Source organism: Lactuca virosa, chromosome 7 (assembly GCF_052849685.1).
Source record: "Lactuca virosa cultivar CGN04683 chromosome 7, Lactuca_virosa_CGN04683_v6, whole genome shotgun sequence".
Classification (NCBI taxonomy): Eukaryota; Viridiplantae; Streptophyta; class Magnoliopsida; order Asterales; family Asteraceae; genus Lactuca; species Lactuca virosa.
This window is the reverse complement of record NC_136432.1, coordinates 151,794,142-151,817,412: the sequence shown is the minus strand read 5'-3', so window position 1 is coordinate 151,817,412 and position 23,271 is coordinate 151,794,142. Positions and strand designations below refer to the sequence as shown.

At 37.9% G+C, this 23,271-nt stretch overlaps 1 long non-coding RNA gene across 12 annotated transcripts; it reads left to right on the top strand.

Annotated features, from left to right (window-relative positions):
* The first annotated feature begins 2,437 nt into the window (after window positions 1-2,437).
* Window positions 2,438-5,569, top strand: LOC145127863 (uncharacterized). 12 transcript variants are annotated; one of them, XR_013716493.1, is made up of 9 exons: window positions 2,438-2,974; window positions 3,085-3,134; window positions 3,222-3,283; window positions 3,623-3,724; window positions 4,082-4,107; window positions 4,247-4,340; window positions 4,952-5,000; window positions 5,178-5,293; window positions 5,368-5,569. It is a non-coding gene; the product is annotated as an uncharacterized LOC145127863 (long non-coding RNA). The 12 variants fall into 12 exon arrangements; XR_013716489.1 differs by lacking the exon at window positions 3,085-3,134 and having other exon boundaries at window positions 4,279-4,340; XR_013716491.1 differs by having other exon boundaries at window positions 4,082-4,340.
* The last annotated feature ends 17,702 nt before the right edge of the window (window positions 5,570-23,271 follow it).

Sequence of the window (23,271 nt, the reverse complement as noted above, 5' to 3'; positions counted from 1 at the left end):
ACAACATAACACATAAGGCAGGATACATAATTCTCAATGTAAGTACATAAGACCCTCCGGTCACACATAAGTACCACTCTAGGTAAGTATAGTGAGAAGACTCACCTCGGATGGCGAACAGATCCTATAAATGCTGCTGCTACACTCCGGCTCCTATCACTAAGCCAAACCCACAAATAACCTCATTAGGATCTAAGAACAACCTTCACATTATTAGGTCTAATTATGGTCCACCAATCCGGTCCATAATTAATCCAAGCCCAATGGGCCCACCAAGGCCTAATACCAAATGAGTTCACAAAAGTCCTCTAATGGCCCAACTATGGCCCAATTTTCCAAATTGGGCCCAAACCCTCACACGGGCCTTACCCTAGAGCCCATCTAAATATTCTAGTCCACATGACTGCTCTTGGATGGCTCATCAATGGCCTAATCACCAAAGCCCAATAAAAGGCTCAACACACGGCCCAAGTAAAAATTAGGGTTTCCACATAAACTGTTTCTCACTTAACCCATTAAGTCCATGATTCCACTAAGCCATCATACAATAAAATCGTCATGAGTTATAACTTCAGTCCATTGGTCCAAGTGCGGGTCCCAATAGGCCCAAACCAACAAACCCAAAAATTAGGGTTTTCCAAACCCTAATTAGGGTTTCTAGCCCAATAGCCATCCAACAAGCCCAGATCAAGCATTTGGGCCGATTAGGGTTCACTGTGCCAAGCACCACCCACTACCACCCCAGGTAGTGGTGGTCATTGGCGGCTCATGGCGGCGGCCACCACCTCACGATGGTGGTGGTGGTTTTTCCCTCAATTCCTCCACCAAAAATGCTAATACGAGACTCATTTCACAAGACATACTCATACTCATCACAACAAATACACACAGCCACCACCATATGGCGGCTGGTGGTGGTGACGCGGCGGCAGGAGGCGGCAGCCACCACCTCGTGGTGGTGGCAGTGGATTTTCAGCCACATAAACATACATCCCACGCCTCAAATACCGAAAGCAACCCCGTCACCCTAGCATGCGCCCAAACAGCCAACTCTTAGGCAGTAGGCGTCGCCGGAAAAGCAACAGCAGCTCATTTAGCCACCAATTGAAGGCTGGCAGCACCCAAAGGCGTTGGTATCGGCGGTTGAAGCCGACAACGATAGCTGGGGGGTACCCTTGTCACACACCCACACCGGACGGATGAAAGAGGAGTAAGAATCCGAGTGCAGCCAACTTACCGAGGGTTTTTAGCCGTCCAAAACTCCCAGCATCGCTCACAGCCCATCGAAGGATTCCGGTGGATCTCTCCGGCTTCTCACATCGTCACCGGCAGCGGTATTTGGGGCGGCGCTCAACACAGCAGCAGGCGACACCTTCCCCTTGATCGGAATAGTGAGGAGGAGGGATAGGTGGCAGATTGGAACTCATGTGTGGCGGCTGTATGCTAGGGTTCACGATGCAACGAGGGAATGAACTGGTTTAATCCTGCATCCCTTAAACTTATGCTCTTTTTTTCACTTCTGGCCCCTCCCCAACATTTTCTCTTACAAATGAAATCCAATAGTTCCCGTTTAACCCCTGATTCCATAATTCTTCACAAATTAGATCTAAACTTTACCAAGCAACCCCTTTTCTATAAATTATTTACAATTTCAGTCCCCACCTTCATAAATATTCACAAAACCAATTTGGAACTTACGCTTTTAACCCCCAAATTCAAAAATTATAACAATGGGCTCCCCAATACCAACACCCCGCTAAATATTATTTATTTTAGGGTTATTATTCATTAAATAAATCTTTATCTACTTATTTATTTAATTGGACGGGATGTTACAATTATACTATAAAAAGAGTTAAGTATATTTTTGTAGGATTGAACAAGATAAGTTACTAATACTTTTTCTTCTAAACCGTGTACCGTACCAACTATAGTTAGTAAAAAAAATTAAATTTATGCTAATAATCGTACCAAGTATGTACCAATATGTTTGGTTGCTATAAATTAGTAATGGTATATAGATACTTCTATTAATTTTCATGGCAATATTTTAATATATACTAATACGTCCAGTAATTTTGATGATTAGTGAAGAAACTAGTTATGTAGATCTTTTAATTTACTAAAAAAAATTATATTGAAGTAACATTAAAGTAACGTGTTAATTTTGTAATTTAACATGGTAGTAGCCATTAACTAATGCGGCTGAAGGACTTAAATCATCGTCTTAAAACTGTAAACGTTAAATGCAATTGATAATTAATATATGGTTTTGTTTATATATATATATATATATATATATATATATATATATATTAACTATCTTATTAACCATATTATATTTGTTGAAATTTAAGAGGTACAATACCTACCTCATTTACAACTTATTAATACAACTAATCATTGCTAATTAAACAGTATTTTTTATTCCTAGACTAACAATTAGTCCCAAAAACCCTAAATTAGTCGACTTCATCCTCTCAAACCGTAAATTAGTCGTCTTCATGTTACGCCGTCTTCCGCGTTTGTGGCGCGACGATCATCCTCTCAAACCGTCCCTCCGATCATCACAATTGCAAATACAAACTCCTCCACACCGTACACACCAACATATCAAGTTCCGACCTTTCGTACAACTGCATCTTTCAGGAAGAAGACCAAGTCGGGATAAGAGGCGTCACCATTACCGAAGACCTTTTCAAAATCGCGTCCACTGTCATCAGATCGAATGTAACTACGCTCGATAAGCGAATCCTTCTGTTATAGAAAAACGAAGGTACCTAACAAACAACATCGCAAGAAATCTCCGATCAACGGCGAATATCCAACCTTACATACCAAATTACAGCAAATCTGTCGAACTTTTCCTCCCGCACGTCAGAAAACTCTAGGGCTTGATGAGACCGCCATGGAACCTTCTAGAATGACGCTGTACAGGTTCGGCAACGCCTCAGTCGTTATCGACATTTACCTGGTAAGTTTTTCCAATCTTTTTTCTATTTGACCTAATTCTCACATCATCTCGACCAATCTTTTCTTATTCATCTCTCTCCTTCATGTTTTGATTCCGATTTTTGGTTACAGGATTTGACTGGCTCAAGTGAACGCCCACCGTGTTGCCTTTTTATGTTAATGTTATTTTATTAATTATTATAATCTTTCTCATCTTAATAATTCTTTGTGATTGCATAGCATGTCTAAATTGTGTTGCCTATATGCAGGTTTCTCAGAGTTCAGAAGAGTCAGTTGACTGCAGCTCACCTGGGAAGCAGATAACCCAAAGGTACAAGTTTAGATACGTTCACATTATATCATGAATGATAGAAAATGACTATTTACCCCTTCTTCTAGGATTAGTGAAGAATAAAAATGATTGTTTGATTAATGTTATGAATGAAGTTCAGAATGACACAAAAATGTCAACTTATGAATTACATAAATAACAGATAGCTGATACAATTTCAATGTTAATAATTATTTAAATGGTTGACTAAAGAATTATTTTACATTATTCAGCATGTTAAGTCCTAAACAAACATTACCTTATTTTCTTGTCCATTTCTGTCTCTTTTAATATTGAGATCTTGAATGTTGTTTTCTGATGATATATATTTTATGGCAGCATTCATCCACCACCTGCCTTTGGTTCAGCACCTAATCTTGAAGCCCTTGCACTTGAAGCAAGTGGAAATAATTCTGTAAATAGTCACACAGACATTCCCAGGTATATATATTAACTATGCTGATTTATTTGCACATATGCAGCATTTCATGTTGATATAACACTATTTCAGTATCATTCATGATGTTGGATTGTTATTTACATAATAAAAATAGTTCAAAACTTGTCTTATTATCTTATTATCTTTGTTATTGAAGTGCACTATGAACTTAAGCACCAAAAAACTGAGTTACAACTTCCTATGACATTGATACAAGTTATTAACCCACTCTTGTAAAAACTCTAATTTATTTCATGCTTTATGATCTTTTACACACTTCCATTTGTTTAGATGTTAACATGTTTAAGATTCTTGTACACATTATTAATAGATAATGTAGTTAATTAATTAACTTTCAGATGACAAACCAAAGCTTCTGAGTCAGGTACAGACTTTACAACTTTTGTTTAACACAAAAAGGTAGACCAGGAATTGCCCTTGATCTCTCATATATACAAAAGACATAAATTCCCTCCTCGTCATTTTTTGCAAATGATGAATATTTGGATGTGCAAAAAATGCAGTTGACATTTGAGGTATTTTCTGCCCCTCTTAGATGTCTTTGTTGTTGATGGCTACTCATTAGATGTTTTTGTTGTTGATGGCTGGGCATTTGAGGTATTTTCTGCCCCTCTTTAAAATGTATTACACAATACACATATACTTAATTGCAAATTACTTATTTTTAACTCCTAAGTTTTGTATTTTTTTTAAAGGACAATGTCACTAAATTGTAACCAAGTTTCACGTATGTTCCATTTGGGCACCTCAAACTTATTTTCATGAGGTTTAACCACCAACCTCCTATTAGCATTCTCCAAAATGGCAACTAAATTTTTTCTTACACAAAAAAAGTCCTCTTTATTACCATTATAACATGTCATAGAATGTTTTTATGCTATTGTGACCGGTTATAATAGATTTATTTGTTTATTTATTTATTTTTTTAATGATAGATTTAACATTTTTTTATATCACTATGACTGGTCATAGTAAGTGTAATTAGAAACCATTCTTATCTAAAACCCAAAAATTATTGTGTTTTGTGTATTTTGTAAAAGACAATAAATTACATTGCTATTTGACGCAATTTATTCCAACAAAAAACCAGCTACAGTTTGACTTTGACTCAAAAACTTTTTACTCAAAACTTTAAAGTCGTAGCTTTTTTTAATGGGTGTTTTAAGTTTATTTGGATATTTTCTTTTGAATTGGGTAATGTGTTGCAGGTGGAAGGCTTTGGATTTTGCAAAGTTGGCTTGAAACCGCAAGTTCAAGGTGGGTCCAGACTTAGGTACACAAATGTCTTATTTCATTAATTGATTATTATAAAAATATGATTAATTTTGGTATGATTTAAAATATTTTTAGTATGACTTTTGATAGTTACTATATTGATTTTTAAATATTTTAGTATATTTGTTAATGTTAGTATTTTTATGTGGCGTTGTCCAGAGGAGTATCACCACGGGACAATCCCAAGGTATTAGTAAAGCCGGAGAAAACATTTGATAACGATGGAATCTACATATCAAACGTTGTGTACAAAGAAGTTTTATGTGATTAACAAGGTACAATCAAGAACTTGTTATTTTACAATTTGTTTAAATATGTATCTTATATGCTCATTTGATGTTTAATGCAGGGCTAGCGGATGAAGCAACATGATTGCAGATTGGTGTAGTTTATATATTGGACATGTTATAAATATACAAAACTACATGATTGCAGATTGTTGTTATAAATATACAAAACTACATGATTGCAAATTGTTGTAATTTATATATTATAAAATCAAGTATGAACTGTAAGATGAAATTTTAAATGTATACTCAACTTTTGCTGTATTGTATGACTATGCACCTAGCTAGAAACTCTCCGTTGAAATGAACTATGCGACACAAAATAGTCTATCAAAAGACCGCAATGAATAGCTCACGTCTAAAGGAAACTAATCATCACATTAAAACTATCTTCCAAAAAAAACTATTTGCCGCCCAGCGCTTGGCGCGGGTAAACGGCTAGTATATATATATATATATATATATATATATATATATATATATATATATATATGGGAAAAGTGAATATACCCTTAAGGGTATATAGATTTAGATACCCAATCCATAAAACTACGTAGTTTTGATTAGTTGTTTAATTTGTGGGAAAAAAAATATTCCTTAAAACCTACATCTTTCCTTGTTCACAATAACAACACAACTCAATTCCTATTTGATTTTCTGCTTCAATTATCGCCTAGTTGTGAAAGAAAATAAAATTGTCGTACAATTATTAACGGGAAGTCGCCGTTCTAACATCAAAGGTTTAATTTCTACTTTCCACTTCATCCATTTTCTTTTCCGCCATTAATTACATATTTAAGTTATGAATTTGAGTTTTTACTTTCTCGAACATAACCTTAAATTCCCGACATTTCATTTGCAGTTTTTTAATTCTTTTATTAGTTACATTAATCATTATTAGAATATTGAAATTCAAATGGATTTAATCATAAATTATGTAATCTAGAGTAATGTTCTTCAAAATTTAACGGCGTTTTCGTACACTTTTAAATCTTTAGTTAGATGATATATATTTTTAATACTTTTATTGTAATGATGGTATTTAACAATTAAAAGTAAAACTTCGATTCTTAAAAACGATTTCAAAGAAATTACAAAATTAAAAAGTGATCAAAACTACGTAGTTTTGTAGATCGGGTATATATATATATATACTTACAAATGAACTGGTCTCGTCGGTACGATATTTTAATGGTATTCAAAATTGTATACCATTACCATATCAAGATTGTTCAATTGGTACGGTACTACTATGTTTAACATGTTGACAACCAATTTTATTGGTTCAATTGGTAATATTTTGTTAGGTTTTTTTTGGCACAATTTTGACATCCGTACTTGTTTGTAGTCATTATTACACGTGATTAGATGGTGTTTATTAGTATTTTCTATTCTGCAAAATTGTTATTACAACTTACAAATGGTCGTTTTTCTTAGTATTTATATAAAATCAAATAATGTTAGAATTCTTTTCCTTATAAAGGTATCATCATTTTTGCCATAATTTTCATATATATATATATATATATATATATATATATATATATATATATATATATAGGGCTAGGTTATAATGTGGATGATAAGTATTGTGTGGATGTAGGGATGAATGTGGACCAAGAGTATAAAATACATATTCTAATAGAATACATATTCTGATTGAATACAAACTCTGACAGAATATATATTCTGATTGAATGAACATTTTGAATAATAACAAATTTTTGAACCATGAGTTGAAGAATAACAACATTCTTAAAAAATATTCATCTATTATTAATATTATTGAAGAATCTAAGGTCCAAAAATAAACAAAAACAATTTTTACTATCACATTCAATAAAAATACAATGTCATCTTTTGCATTTTTGCCACATTCTATAAGAATACAAGCTTTATAGTAAGTCATTCTTGAAAACAATCTTCATTCTATAAGAATACAATTCACCAAAGAATCTTCATTCTCATTCTTGTTTCATGATGTTATATTTTGACATTTTGGGGTGGTGAATCTCAATTGTCATGAAAATGTCTCTTAATTTCCATCCACCATTGTGTTTCCAAATAACTTTGCTACATTCCGAGTGGTCCTGAAAAAAAAACATATACAAAAAATGAAGTTCAAGAATATAAATACATACAACTTGTTGCCTCAATATACATCATTATTGATACAAACTTTTTCTTGACCGGTTGAGATTCAAAATGTCATTCTTGAAGAAGAACAACATTCTTCAACTATCATTTGAAGAAGATTTGAAGTGCATCTTAAAGAATAACATGTAAAACAAATTATGAAATGATCAATTAAGCATACTGTTAACCAAAATACTCACAGGTAAAACGAATCTAGAATTTCAGGAAGAAAACTTTGATCAATTGAATTGACAAAAAAATAAAATTAAAAAACGCAGATTTAGATTAAGGGATCGAACAACATACCGATTTTGTGGAATCGAGAACTTACCTGGGAGAAATCGATGATGGCTAAGAGAATAGGGTCGGCTGAATCGATGAAGCACACAGTGGTCAGGAGGGCATCAGCCTCCTTCGCATCTCCCCAGATCGTGTGTTGTTGCTGCTTGCCTTGACCATCTCAGATCAGCCTTCTCCCTTCTCTTCACATTTGATTGCCAGAGCAGACCCTGCGCTGCTTTTCCCCTTTGGCCTCGCCGACCCCGGAGACGACGACCTCCCCTCTTCCCTCTGTCTCTTCAACCTCTTCGAACCCCGGAGACGATCTTGATTGGTTACGACAACCGGAATGGCGGACAGCGCACCTGAGAACTTCCCTCTGACGATCTTGACATCTTCGATGGAAGCAGGAGGCGGTTTTGTGCCGACGATCTTGACATCTTCGATGGAAGCGGGAGGCGATTTTGTGGGTGTGGATGAAATAGGCAGTAGGGTTTTAAATAAAGTAATTTGCCTAAATTAAAGGGTGGAAGATTTAATTAATTATTTATAAAATTTAAATAATACTTGGTCCATATTAATCCCTACATCCACACAATATTTGTTAATCCATATTTGAACCTACCTCTCTCTCTCTCTCTCTCTCTATATATATATATATATATATATATATATATATATATATATATATATATATATATATATATATATATATATATATATAGGGGTAGATAATAATGTGGATATACAACTGTTGTGCGGACGTATGGACATAGCTATTCTATGAGAATTACTAAAAAAATAGGTTGTTTAGTAATGTGAATACGTTCAACCTCACACAACTATTGTCATTTTCATGCATTCTCACTAATTCTTATTAATTTTTGTTTTCACTCATCGTTTTTCACTCATGTTCATTCTTATAGAATACGAATCAATAAACATTCTGACAACATTATAACAGAAAAAGATTAATACTAAAAAAAATCTATAATAACCTATAGACGATTTAATTAGTGAGAATTTGTGATAATAACAATAGTTATGTAAGATTGAACATATTCAAATTATCAAACAACATGTTTTCTTTGTATTCTCACAAAATAGAACTGTCCGCACAATAGATGTCAATCCACATTTGACCCTAGCTCATTCTCTCTCCTTCTCTCTCTCTCTCTCTCTCTCTCTATATATATATATATATATATATATATATATATATATTCTGCTCTATCTTAATAAATGAGTAACTAATTGCCACGTGGCAATTGCTGAGCCCCCTCCCAGCATATTTTTCCGCTCAAAGTTTCCATGTGAAGTTCCAAAAATGCCCTTTCTGCCTCTTAAAACCCCATCCGCCTTCATTTTCGCTCCAACGTTGGAAATAATTAAGAGTTTCCAACTTCTATACGACGGATCAGCTCCCAAAAAATCTCAAGCATTCATCCATTCCGAGAAATCAACAATCACCAAGATTTTCTCATGTTGATTACGAAGATCAGAATCAATTTCTTGGAAATCTGCTAATTCCACATCCTTATTCTGTTTGTGCAGGCTTTCTCATATTTACTTGAACTTTCAATGTCCAAATATTCATTCTTTATCTTTTTTTTATTCTTCTTGGTTATTGAAATTGATTGCTTAAAGTGGGTTTTTGTAGGTTTGAAGTTTCTGAAACCATAATGCCCTTGATATAGGAAACTCTATTTGTTCTCACGTACGCTCCTTGAGGATCAAAGAGGTATAAATCGATTGTCACTTATTACCTAAATTTCACCACATAAATTTCTATTTCCCTAATAAATTTTTATTTGGTAATTTCATTATTCGGAATTCTTATTCAATTTACATTCCACTTTGTGGTAATTTTGATTAAAGGAAGTCGATTTGGTTCAAGACTTGATATAGAGATGCCATTTAAGTTCAAGCCCAGTCTCATGATGAGTAAGTATGGGGAATTCCACATGAAAATTCTTCTTTGGACCAATACCTACTTCACATTATTTTATTTTATTTTTTTAATTTCATATAGTTATTCTCCTTCTTGATATGTTTGTAAATCACTAATCGTATTTGGGACATTACCCATGAGTCGATATTTGTAGCATGTTGTTTTGTTGTTATTCATTTTTGCAATTATAGGACACATAATCAAAGGATGGACGAAGGCATTGAGTCCATGAAAAGTAGGCAAAAAAATCCCTTTTTACAATTCATCTCTCTCTTGCATATGCTTCTCAAGATCTTTCAAGATTACTTGTTGAGGTTAAGTGGAAAGGGTCAAATAAGTCCAATAATCCTCTTACTTTTATGCGGGGAAGTGTGAGGAGGAATGTTACCAATAAAGGATCTTTGAAGGATGATGGAGTTGTCGAATGGAACTGTAACATCCCAAAAATCACGACTAAAAATTTCATTTTTAAAACGTTACTTAAACCACAATTGTCAATCCATAATATAATTCTTAACATAAAATCAGAGTGTTAATTCAAAACATGTTCTTATTATCAGAGTAAAACATCCCAGGCTGACTATCTATGGTGTGTGCCATGCGATCATCCCGAGCTCTTCCCTCCGCTACCGGAAGTACCTGAAACCAAAACTAAAAACTGTAAGCACAAAGCTTAGTGAGTTCCCCAACCTACCACATACCATCCACATAATCGCATACTGCAAATACTGGGCCTCGCCCACTACCTCGGGCCCTGCCCGCTACAACAGGCCCCGCCTGGCTTCGAGCCCCGCTCGGTGTACAGATCTGTTTCTCTTAGGCCCCGCCCGCTAACATATACTAACATACAATCATATCATAACACAAAAATTGAACATATACTACTGGATTCTTGTTCTAAGGCCTCGCCTATCTTGGGCCCCGCCCCTGTCCTGCTACTGATGAGTCATGGAACCCCGTCCACACTCCTACTGATAGTGAGATACGGGCCCAACCCACACTCACTCCCTTCCTACCTTGGGCCTCGCCCCTGCTCTGCTGCTAATGAGATATGGAACACCGTCCACACTCTGCTATTGGTGAGATACGAGACCTCGCCCACACTCACCTCCCTACCAGGCACATACAAGTATAACACAGACAACAAGTATACTCTATCATGTAAACCATTCCTTGGGCACCCGCTCGACATTGGACCTTGGTCCTGAATATCATGCTAGCAAACAGTGCCTAGGGCTAACCCCCGGGTCTTCCTACACACAACTACATGGGCCGGCATTGTGGCCGTAGACCCATTCACACAAAGGGAAACTCACCTGCACTGCTGAACTTTGCTGATAGCCCTCTGGCTGCTGTCCGACAACTCTCTGAACCGCTGCTCCACTAGCTCCCCGAGCTACTATTATCAATATAACACTTAGTTCCAAACTGAACTCTAGAAGTCAAACTAAGTCAACTCTGGTTAAAGTCAAAGTCCTGGTCAAAGTCAACCTTCCAGTTGACTCGACTCGCCGAGTCAACCCGAAGACTCGCCGAGTCCTTAAACTCAGAAGCTCTCCAAATACGACCCAACTCGCCGAGTCACCCCAGGACTCGTCGAGTTCAACGATCTCTAAGTCTCATCCTGTCCAACTCACTGAGTCACCGCTCAACTCACTGATCTGCGTCTTAACCAGAAGAGATTGGGGGTTCTGCGACCTGACTCGTCGAGTCCAAGAACAGACTCGCCGAGTCCTAGGCAATCTTCAACAGACTCGCCGAGTTGTTCTTCCAACTCGCCGAGCCCATGCACATATTCATACAACTCGTCGAGTAAACCCATGTGACTCGCCGAGTCTCTCCAGTTCTCAATCCATACAGTGGCTTTTCGAGCCATGCAGGGGCTCCAATCCATAGATCCACTCTTCTACAGTCTATCCCCTACGTAAAGTTGCAAACTTTACGTGAAACCAAGGAGCTAAAGGCCCAAAACACTATAGGGCTAGGGTTTAAGGCAAAGGGGCTTCACCAATAACTTATTGACATAAACTTTATGACCTTCTGGACCATCACAAGTCTAGATCTGAGGTAGCAACCTCAGATCTAGGCCTCTAACTCGACATAGATCTCAATCATGCCCAAAATGCCCCAAATCTCAAACATAAGATAGATCTATTTGCAATAAAGCCAAAGCAACATCTTATTACCTCCAATATATGCTCCAACTGAAGTAGATCCCGGATCTACACCACTCCTTTGCAGCAAGCCTCTTGATCTTCAAGCCCCTTTCCACCAAAATCACTTATCTAGGCTCTAAATTGCTTCCAAGGGCTCTCACTCACGATTTAGGGTTTCTGGATCTCAAAAGGGGAGTAAAGAGGCTGGGGAAGGGATGTAATGTTCTTTAAATAGGGTACAACCCCCGGGATTAGGGTTTTTCTCGTCCAGACCAGACTCGCCGAGTCCACTAGCCGACTCGCCGAGTCGGTCACTTACTCTATACCCCGGATCCTGCTCCGACTCGTCGAGTTCCTCCCTGGACTCAACGAGTTGACTCATGACTTAGAGCTTTTCCTTTCTTTTCTTGGTCTTTCTGATTCTGGGTGTTACAACTCTCCCCCACTTAAACTAGACTTCGTCCTCGAGGTCCGCTACGGCCAACTGTCCTGCAATCCGTTCACATTGCCCCTGCCTGATGACTATAACTCCGGCCGACCACTCTCATGGACCTTCCGCCCGGTTACCCAGAATAAAACTAGTCCTTGTAGTTATCAATCCTCAAGTGCACTCAAATCCCGCCAATCCTGAGAACACAACCTACTCAAGTGACAATCCTTCCGGTACTCCCCGAGTACTTATGCTGGACATCCTAGGGGTTCACTCCCTTTTTCCTTGCGCGTTTACTGGCCTTCCCAAGGCAACTTTCCATAATTAACCACTTCCTCTATCACTGTGAAGGACATACCCTTCACGGTATCCATTACTCCAGCCACTCCCAGTGCTGCTCACTGCTGCCGGTACACACTGAATACTTCTTACTGCTATAACTTAGTGTTGAGCACCCATCCCAGCGAATGGATCAGATAATCCTTTGAGTAAAAGATTCATCCCTGCAACGGTTAGACTCACACGAGAGCTGCGCAACAGGATCAAACCCTTCCCCCTGAGATTATCCAACCCTACTGTGAGTGGCGTAACACCTCTCGGTCAACTAGCTGCTCCATCAGGAACTCTCCTATCGCTATCCCCGACCGAAGATCCTATTATTCCCTGTCCGCTTTCCGGATGAAACGAGACCACCCTGGTCCCAACTAATCTGCCCTCATCTTGACCACCGGACTCCTACCGGTTTCTGAACTCAAACTCCATCTCTCGGTCGCTCTCAGCGACTTTCGAAGAAAACTTCGGCTAACTAAAACTGCTCTGTCTACCTTGCCACTCTGGCTCTACAAGTCCTGGGATCCTCGATCCCCTATCTTGACCCTAAGGTCCTTACCAGGTCCCACCTGCGCTGCTATAATTTCACGGGCCTCTCCCACGGGTCTCACCCGGCTATATCCTAGAGCGGTCTATCCCTCTAGTCTCACTTGCCTAGCTACTGTCGCACGGGCCTCGCCCACGGGTCTCACCCAACTGTATCCTGGAGCGGCCTCTCCCAAGGTCTCACCTCTCTAGGGTTACGCAGGCCAACTCCATACTAATCTCAACGAACTAACCTTTCCTGATCCCTACCTTACTAACTAGGAGATACGGGCCTCGCCCACACTCCGCTAACTAGGAGATACGGGCCCTCGCCCACACCCCTCTAACTGGGTACTAACAAATGTTGCAGCTATCCCGCAGTCTTACCACACTCCCCATGTTGTCTCTACACTGACTACTAATCCGACAGCATCCCATGCCTGACATACACTCCATCTGTACCTTGAATCACTCGAGTCCTGCTGGCGATTTTCCAACCTGGTTTCCAAAACCAGCTATCAACTAACGTGATCACTACGGTCACCCCGTAGCCTCACTACACTTCCCGTACTGACTACCTGCTGGTGAATGTTACGGCTGTCCCGTAGTCTTACATGCTGGCTAAAATCACGTCCTGCCGAGAAAGTCTCCAACCTGGTTTCCCAAACCAATCATCTACTGATCGCTATTACACGCACTCAGCACTGGGAAGTTTCCCAAACCCCCAACTCGCGCGTTTCTCATCCGAACGGCTACTCGGACTATTACCCCGCTAAAAAGAGTTGTGAACTCATTCAGACTCCTTACTTACTTCTGATCCTGAATACTTGGAGGGTTCTCCCCCACTTTGATTCAACTAGCTCCTTGTAGCTTACTGTCCGAAAAGGATTCCCAATTCTTCTTACCACTCCATGATCGTTCCGCTAAAAACTGGTGCTTACCGCTGCTAGTGCTCCAAAACTAACCAATACCGTGACGCCATCGTCCTTGAAAGCTGGCGAAATACTTCTAGAGTCCCAATTTCACGCTTGCTACATCGACTGCATCCTGAGAATCTGCTCAAAAGGGAAACATCTTCGAACTACTACTCCAACATCCATGGTATGCAAATGACATATAAATCATTCATAGGCAGGAAATATAATATTCTGAAATACACTTACTAACATTGATGCAGTACCATAACAATAAAATCATCACATAAAAGAAGAATTCAAATTACTTACTAGCGATCTATTGCGGCTCGATCTTTACTTCATGCGAAACGATGGACGCTGAAACCTGGACTCTCTCCGCCACAAATCTGGACAACGAGACTTGAAATGGCCTGGCTGGTGACAATGAAAACATATCTGATTCTTCTTAAAATCCCGATGCACATGCCCTCTTTCTCCACACTTGAAACACCTAAACTTGTGACAAGCAAACCCATGGGTTCCCCTACACTTGCCACACACCTCCGTGCCTCCCTGACTCTCAACATCCAATCCAGCCAAGTTGGGTTCTCCACCTTCTTCCATTTGTCCTGCGGTGATTACTCGCTTCCTTTTTCCGAGCTGTCTATCCAAGCCAATATCCTGTTCCCGAGTTACCCCGACTATCCCGTCAACTGTCTGAACAGTCGCTATCTGACCCTGAAGCCCAGCGGTTACCCTATCAGTAACATGCTCAATAAAGTTGGGTAACTCCTCGCGTACGGCTCGCGAAACCTCCATAACAATCCTGTCATGTAGTGGACTCTCCTGGAGACAAGGTGCATACCCCACCTCCGATCCCTGACGACAAGAGCTAATAACCAGATCCTTCCTCCCGAGGGATCCCAGAGATCCATAAACATCGGGCCCCAGAGGAGCCCCTAACTTCCCCGAAGCAATCTGGGCCCGGAAGACCTCGAGGAGGCTATCCAAGAGCTCCAAAATTCCATCCTTGACTGTACCGAAGATCAAAGGAGTCTGATCCAGAATATTGCACGTAACATCGGTTGATACAAACTCCCTCATCCGCTCCTCGAGCTGCTCGGTCCCTGAACCCGAGCCTGATCCCTCTCCGACGTCTGATCCGCCAACTGGTCTACCCCGTAGTGTCATCATTCTGCCACATATCATAACTATCATTTGAATACTCAATACTATCGAGGGATCACACACCCACACACTACAAGTTCCCCGGTTTTATCTCGGCCCTTCTTGAATCGAGTACAGATCCTCTGCTTTCAGTAGTATGGGCCCCTACTACCTTCCACATCTATCCGTACTTTCTTCAAGAATTGCCTCGACTACACCAAGTCCCTTTCACTGCTACTATTTCTCCCAGCACTACTCTCATCCTAGGCTTTCCCTAGGGTAACCTCCAACCCGCATGCAGTCCTCAACTACTGAAGGTATCCTCGTAATGCCAATTAGCCACCACCTGAATACCATCACATGTGACGAGGCTCAGATAATCCTTCGAGTAAAGGACTCGTCCCTACAACGGTTAGACTCAGACGAGAGCTGCGCAATAGGGCCAAATCCAGAACTCTGAGATTATTCGACCCTGATCACATGTGACTTAACGTATTCACCTAATGGCTAACTTCCATCGCTCAGAGTCCCACAAAGCACAAAGCAAGTAGCATTCAGACAAAGGTAAATCTAACCACATAATCCAATCATACTGCTCTATCCCCTGCTCAGGAATCTGTACTAGCATGCAATTCATAAGGCTCATACACATATAACAGGCACATAAGGCATCCTCCTAGATCCTTAGTCCTAATCTAGCATGCAGTTCTAATACTCATATCCTAACATAAACTTGTATGGGTAATTTGGGAGAACTTACTTGAGCTCGGCTGATTGCATGCACCACACCATTTTCTCTTTTTCAGAACTCTTTTCTCTTTTTAAGTTTCTTTTTCAAAAATTCTTTTCGAAAATGATTTCCTTTTGAAAACCTTATACCATTCCCTTAGTTTGAGTTCAGACACACCCGAAAGCGTGCCCGAATCCCTCAAACCAAGGCTCTGATACCAACTTGTAACATCCCAAAAATCACGACTAAAAATTTCATTTTTAAAACGTTACTTAAACCACAATTGCCAATCCACAATATAATTCTTAACATAAAATCAGAGTGTTAATTCAAAACATGTTCTTATTATCAGAGTAAAACATCCCAGGCTGACTATCTATGGTGTGTGCCATGCGATCATCCCGAGCTCTTCCCTCCGCTACCGGAAGTACCTGAAACCAAAACTAAAAACTGTAAGCACAAAGCTTAGTGAGTTCCCCAACCTACCACATACCATCCACATAATCGCATACTGCAAATACTGGGCCTCGCCCACTACCTCGGGCCCCGCCCGCTACAACAGGCCCCGCCTGGCTTCGAGCCCCGCTCGGTGTACAGATCTGTTTCTCTTAGGCCCCGCCTGTCTCTGGGCCCCGCCCGCTAACATATACTAACATACAATCATATCATAACACAAAAATTGAACATATACTACTGGATTCTTGTTCTAAGGCCTCGCCTATCTTGGGCCCCGCCCCTGTCCTGCTACTGATGAGTCATGGAACCCCGTCCACACTCTTACTGATAGTGAGATACGGGCCCAGCCCACACTCACTCCCTTCCTACCTTGGGCCTCGCCCCTGCTCTGCTGCTAATGAGATATGGAACACCGTCCACACTCTGCTATTGGTGAGATACGAGACCTCGCCCACACTCACCTCCCTACCAGGCACATACAAGTATCACACAGACAACAAGTATACTCTATCATGTAAACCATTCCTTGGGCACCCACTCGACATTGGACCTTGGTCCTGAATATCATGCTAGCAAACAGTGCCTAGGGCTAACCCCCAGGTCTTCCTACACACAACTACATGGGCCGGCATTGTGGTCGTAGACCCATTCACACAAAGGGAAACTCACCTGCACTGCTGAACTTTGCTGATAGCCCTCTGGCTGCTGTCTGACAACTCTCTGAACCGCTGCTCCACTAGCTCCCCGAGCTACTATTATCAATATAACACTTAGTTCCAAACTGAACTCTAGAAGTCAAACTAAGTCAACTCTGGTTAAAGTCAAAGTCCTGGTCAAAGTCAACCTTCCAGTTGACTCGACTCGCCGAGTCAACCCGAAGACTCGCCGAGTCCTTAAACTCAGAAGCTCTCCAAATACGACCCAACTCGCCGAGTCACCCCAGGACTCGTCGAGTTCAACGATCTCTGAGTCCCATCCTGTCCAACTCACTGAGTCACCGCTCAACTCACTGATCTGCGTCTTAACCAGAAGAGGTTGGGGGTTCTGCGACCTGACTCGTCGAGTCCAAGAACAGACTCGCCGAGTCCTAGGCAATCTTCAACATACTCGCCGAGTTGTTCTTCCAACTCGCCGAGCCCATGCACATATTCATACAACTCGTCGAGTAAACCCATGTGACTTGCCGAGTCTCTCCAGTTCTCAATCTATACAATGGCTTTTTGAGCCATGCAGGGGCTCCAATCCATAGATCCACTCTTCTACAGTCTATCCCCTACGTAAAGTTGCAAACTTTACGTGAAACCAAGGAGCTAAAGGCCCAAAACACTCTAGGGCTAGGGTTTAAGGCAAAGGAGCTTCACCAATAACTTATTGACATAAACTTTATGACCTTCTGGACCATCACAAGTCTAGATCTGAGGTAGCAACCTCAGATCTAGGCCTCTAACTCGACATAGATCTCAATCATGCCCAAAATGCCCCAAATCTCAAACATAAGATAGATCTATTTGCAATAAAGCCAAAGCAACATCTTATTACCTCCAATATATGCTCCAACTGAAGTAGATCCCGGATCTACACCACTCCTTTGCAGCAAGCCTCTTGATCTTCAAGCCCCTTTCCACCAAAATCACTTATCTAGGCTCTAAATTGCTTCCAAGGGCTCTCACTCATGATTTAGGGTTTCTGGATCTCAAAAGGGGAGTAAAGAGGCTGGGGAAGGGATGTAATGTTCTTTAAATAGGGTACAACCCCCGGGATTAGGGTTTTTCTCGCCCAGACAGACTCGCCGAGTCCACTAGCCGACTCGCCGAGTCGGTCACTTACTCTATACCCCGGATCCCGCTCCGACTCGTCGAGTTCCTCCCTGGACTCGACGAGTTGACTCATGACTTAGAGCTTTTCCTTTCTTTTCTTGGTCTTTCTGATTCTAGTTGTTACAGGAACGAAGAATTTGTTATTGTTTGCAATTTCTTGGGTTTCAAAGACGGGTGTTTTCATCAGTGGAAAGTTGCATTCATGGTGTTCAATGGAAGTCCTCATCCAATTAACATAATCATATATTTTTTCAGGTTTTATTTTATATAATTCTTTCTAAATGATAATACTCATGGATTTTTGTTTTATTCCAAGAATTTATCCAAAATTTTCCGTCCTTGACTAAGTTTACAAGCTTTGATTGAGTTGAGATTTTCATCAATCAAGGCGAATTGGAATCCGATAAACTTCATTTTTAGGAATAATCTTGGATAAATTAATGAATTCTTCATTTAACTTTTGTCTAGTTTTGACTTTATATGAAAATCAGAGTTGTATTCCTGTAGGACTACTCACGTAGTATGATTTTGAAGATCTGTTTTGACTTTATTGGGGAAACTTTCTATAGATGTCAATTTCTGTCATAAATATAACTTCCAATTTTTCATCCTTATGAAAATTATATTTGATTAACATATCACTTTCTTTAAGTAAAAGTCATATGTTGGATCAATAATGATTGCATACCATCATATGTCCCAAGTTTTACCCCCAAAATGGCTTGGGTTTGCAGGAGAAATTAATCATAAAATGTGCAAAATATTAAAATATAGAAGATAAAAAAGGCTCCGAGTTCAATTATTTGATATTACAAGTATTATATGATCACTTGATGATCAACTATCAATCTCCATTAATCAGAATAGAGATTGATACACATATTACTCTTAGTGGTTCGTTTTAAGTAAAGAAAAAAGGTTATACCTAAAGCTTTCCGATATTGAAAGTATGCCAATAAAAGGGAAAGAGGGTAGCCTTTTTAGTATTTTACCAATTTTAGGCTATAGTTTGTATTTAATTATTCCTAACCATCTTTTATTGTGCCCTTCTTAAAGAGCCACATGAACAAGGATGAAGAAGAACATATATTTAAATTAAATCAAGTAGAGGATTTAAAATTCTATTTCTTGATATCTTCTTAGTTTTCCTACCAAAGTTGACTTAGTAAGCAACCTATCCCAAATAACTTTACAATATTTCTCTACAAAAAGAGGTTTCCTTTTGTCTTTAAACGTATATAAACTTTAAGTTTCTTTAAATGATCAACACATTAATCATTTATAGCACCCTACTTTGTAAAATGGCCTCTTTTGAGGATTTCAAAAGGGTGTTTTCTTATATTTGTAATGAAACCGGGATGCTAAATAGAAAATAAAACTATGTTGTTGTTTAGTACCAATAATTAAGTGTGTTTTTTGGATTTAAGGGTAGGATGTACAGTCATTCAATTCTTTTACTATCAGGCTTTCTGGAGTTATTATTTTTTTAACTCTTTTAAGCTCCTTTTATGATACTATTTCTTGATATGATCAAAGCTTCAAACTGTTTAATTTGTTGATTTATTGTCTGCTATACTTTTGAGGTTTGTTATGATATCTATTTTGTGAATTTTTAATGTTGAATGATGTTAATTTACAATTTGTTGATTTATTGTCTGCTATACTTTTGAGGTTTGTTATGATATCTATTTTGTGAATTTTCAATGTTGAATGATGTTAATTTACATGTTTTAGTTATGATTATTAGTTTATTATGATATTTTCCTCGTGTAATAACTGGAATTTGATTAATTAGTATATAGGATGATGTTGATCAAGTGATGCAAACTGCAAAGAAAGCCACAACTAACAATCTCAAGGATTAAAAAAAAACAAAAAAAAAACTTGCATTTAAAACACCTCAATGTAGGGTTGTAAACGAACTGAACGTTCAACGAACAGTTCATGAACCGTTCGGCGGGAAGTTCATTTATGTTCGTTTATTTAATAAACGTTTATTTAATAAACGAACAAACATAAACAAAATATTTAGTTCGTTTAGTTAAACGAACGAACACGAACAATACTCTCGTTCGTTCATTTACGGTCGTGAACGTTCGTTAACATTCGTTCATTTATGTTCGTTTATGTTCGTTCGGTTATTTTTGTTTACGTTCGTTTGTTTATTGAAGGATTGGCTAGAAGGGAAATACTTTTGTCTTTTTGAAGTATTATTTGGTTATTTTTATATGGAATGACAAACAACTAAGTGAAACTTTATTGTAGTGTTATGTTTTTGTTGAACAATTAAGTAGAGCGTTATTATTGTATGAAAATGTGGAACATATGTTTGTTTTTGTTTAAGTTCATGGTTGTTTATTTATGTTCGTTTAAGTTTGTTTGTGTTTGTTAAATGTTCTTTTAAGTTCGTTTGACTTTGTGTTTGTTTATGTTCATTTATCAACTAAACGAACGAACACAAACACACTAAATTGTTTAACAAACGAACACGAACATAATAAGTTTGTTCGTTTAGTTGTTCGTGTTCGTTTGTTGATCGGTTAAAGTTAAACAAACAAACACGAACAAGCCTCTGTTTGTGTTCGTTTGGTTCGTTTACAACCCTACCTCAATATGTTCGAGATAAACTCTAGAGTTCAGCAAAGGTCCAAGTAGAAATGAACACCAAAATTCCAAAATTTAAGGATCATCCAGTAAACAAAAAGGTAAAAAAATTACTATTCTTTGTAATTATTTAAATTCAATGAAATTAAGATTTTTGACCTAATATTGATTTTTGAGCTCGTTGTCAGTATTTTTAATTTTGCCGAACTTAAGTTATAATTTATTGACGAATCTGTTTAATATATTTAACAAATTACTATTCTTTGTAATTATTTAGGTCCATTTGTTGGAATTTTTATGAAATGTCATGTAACTAAGTTAAAATTATCCCTAACTTCTTTTTATAACTTTATGTTTGTACAAATCCTCCACTTAACAAAAGGAATCAAAGCAACCAATTATTTTTGAGAAGTCTACAACTACCATTGCATTCCTCTATAACAAAAGAGATATAGACCAAACTGCTACAGTCTGTAATAAAAAGTTTGTTTATTTTTTTTAACATTTATAGGCTACTGCAATAAACTGAAATTTAAATAAATTGATTTTACAAACTGGAAATAGTTCTCAACACCGAAATTATAATAATTCTAATCTTAAAACGTTGAAAAATACTAAAAAAACATGTAAAAATAAAAATATAATTTTTTAAAAAAAGTACAATAATATAAAAAAAACTATCAACTTTTTTTTTGAAAAAACTAATTTTAAAGAGCATAAAAAAAGAAGATTATAAAAAAAATTAAGAAAATATTGCAAACAATGTCTAGAAAATTCATAAAAGAATCACATATGTTAAAAAAGAAGCAACCGAAATTGAAAATATCTTTAAAATAATCAATAAAAAAATATTAAAAAAATTTAAGTTTTTTTTAAATCAAGTTATAAAAAATTGTGGAAACTATAAAAAAATGTATCAAATTCGTAAATCAAAGTTTAAAAAAAATCAAAGTTTAAAAAAAAAAATCAAAGTTAAAAAAAATCACTTGGAAAAAATGAAAGTTGAAGATGTTTGAAGAGACTAGTCAAGTGTTGTATCGCGTTGTACACATGCATAAGTTTTGTAGTCTGGAGCCTTTTAAAAAAACAAATTGTTATGAGAGAGCAAATGTTGCATATGTGTTGCGTCTCACAACAAAAAGTGGTCTGAAAATGTTTTTCTAAAAAAACAAACACCCAATGTTAATTGGTGATTGAAATTTATTCGTTACAGATTAATTTTGATGCCACTTTAAAAAATCATCAAATCTACTTTAATAAATGAAAGTTTTTTTTGCCACTTGTCACACTCTCGTTCAATTTGACAAATGTCATTTTGTAATTATTTTGAATAAATTCTTTTTCCACATGTCATTTTATTAATTTTTCTATTTTATTAAATTCCACATAATATTTTAATATAATAATAACAATAAATGTAGTAATAAATAGATATCAATTTCATTAATAAACTTACCTTTTAATTTCAAAATTCCCAAAATTAAAGTTCATTAATTTCTTTTATTTATGTAAATTATTTGTTTAAATTTAAAAGATAAAAAACATTTCCATTATAATAATTCAATATTTTTTTATTTTCTTATAAATTCAAAGTTCTTAAATATTTTGATTTTTATATTTAGTTTTTTTTTTAAATTAACCCATATAATACATGAGTCTCACAACTAATTATTATTATATATAGATTAAAAGAGAAACCTTCTTAGAAATAGTACTTTGTTCCTATTGGGCCAAAAAAAAAATTGACCAAGTGTTGGTAATGTTATTAGTAACGTGTCTTCCACCGCTTTTGATTTTACTACGTGTCTTTCACCTCCACCATTGTCCAATAGATTCACCACCTTATCTTTAGATTTGGATAGATATATTCCAGACGTTTCCTCCGTTAATTGCTTTTTCTCTAGAACCTGCTCTCTCATTTCGTTTCCACTGCACCCCTCTCTTGATCCATCTCTCTGGTTGCTCCCATCTCCATGGAAGTCGGACGGCGAAGGCGTTGCCGACAACCCATACTCCAATCATCGACATTACCGCCCTTACCATACTCCGATCACCGACATAACCACCATTATCGACCAATCCTTCTTCTTTGAAGCCGATTTCATGGGGTTAGTTTCCTCAGCCTACTTTAATCCGTTCTATCTCTCAGTTCCACCACCTTTTCCTTCTTCCGTTTTCTCCACCGGCTTCCAATAATCCAATTCCAAAAGCAGGTTCTAGGGTTCGCAAAATCACTGGTATGCTATTCCCCTGATTTATCCGTTCCGCTTCTTCCCATCGTCTAATCCCACCTCTGTTTGGTCTTCCGTTTCTTCCTTCTTCCCACTTCTTCTCCGATAAGCAACCTTCGCATGCCTCCGATGGTTAGCGTTGGCGGCAGTCCTGCCAGCGACGACGCCTCCTCCTGTTCAATTTAAACTTCGACAAAAACAGTGACATTGGCAACACCATAGAAGGATACGTCGCCTCTACCCTTCAATGTGTCCAGG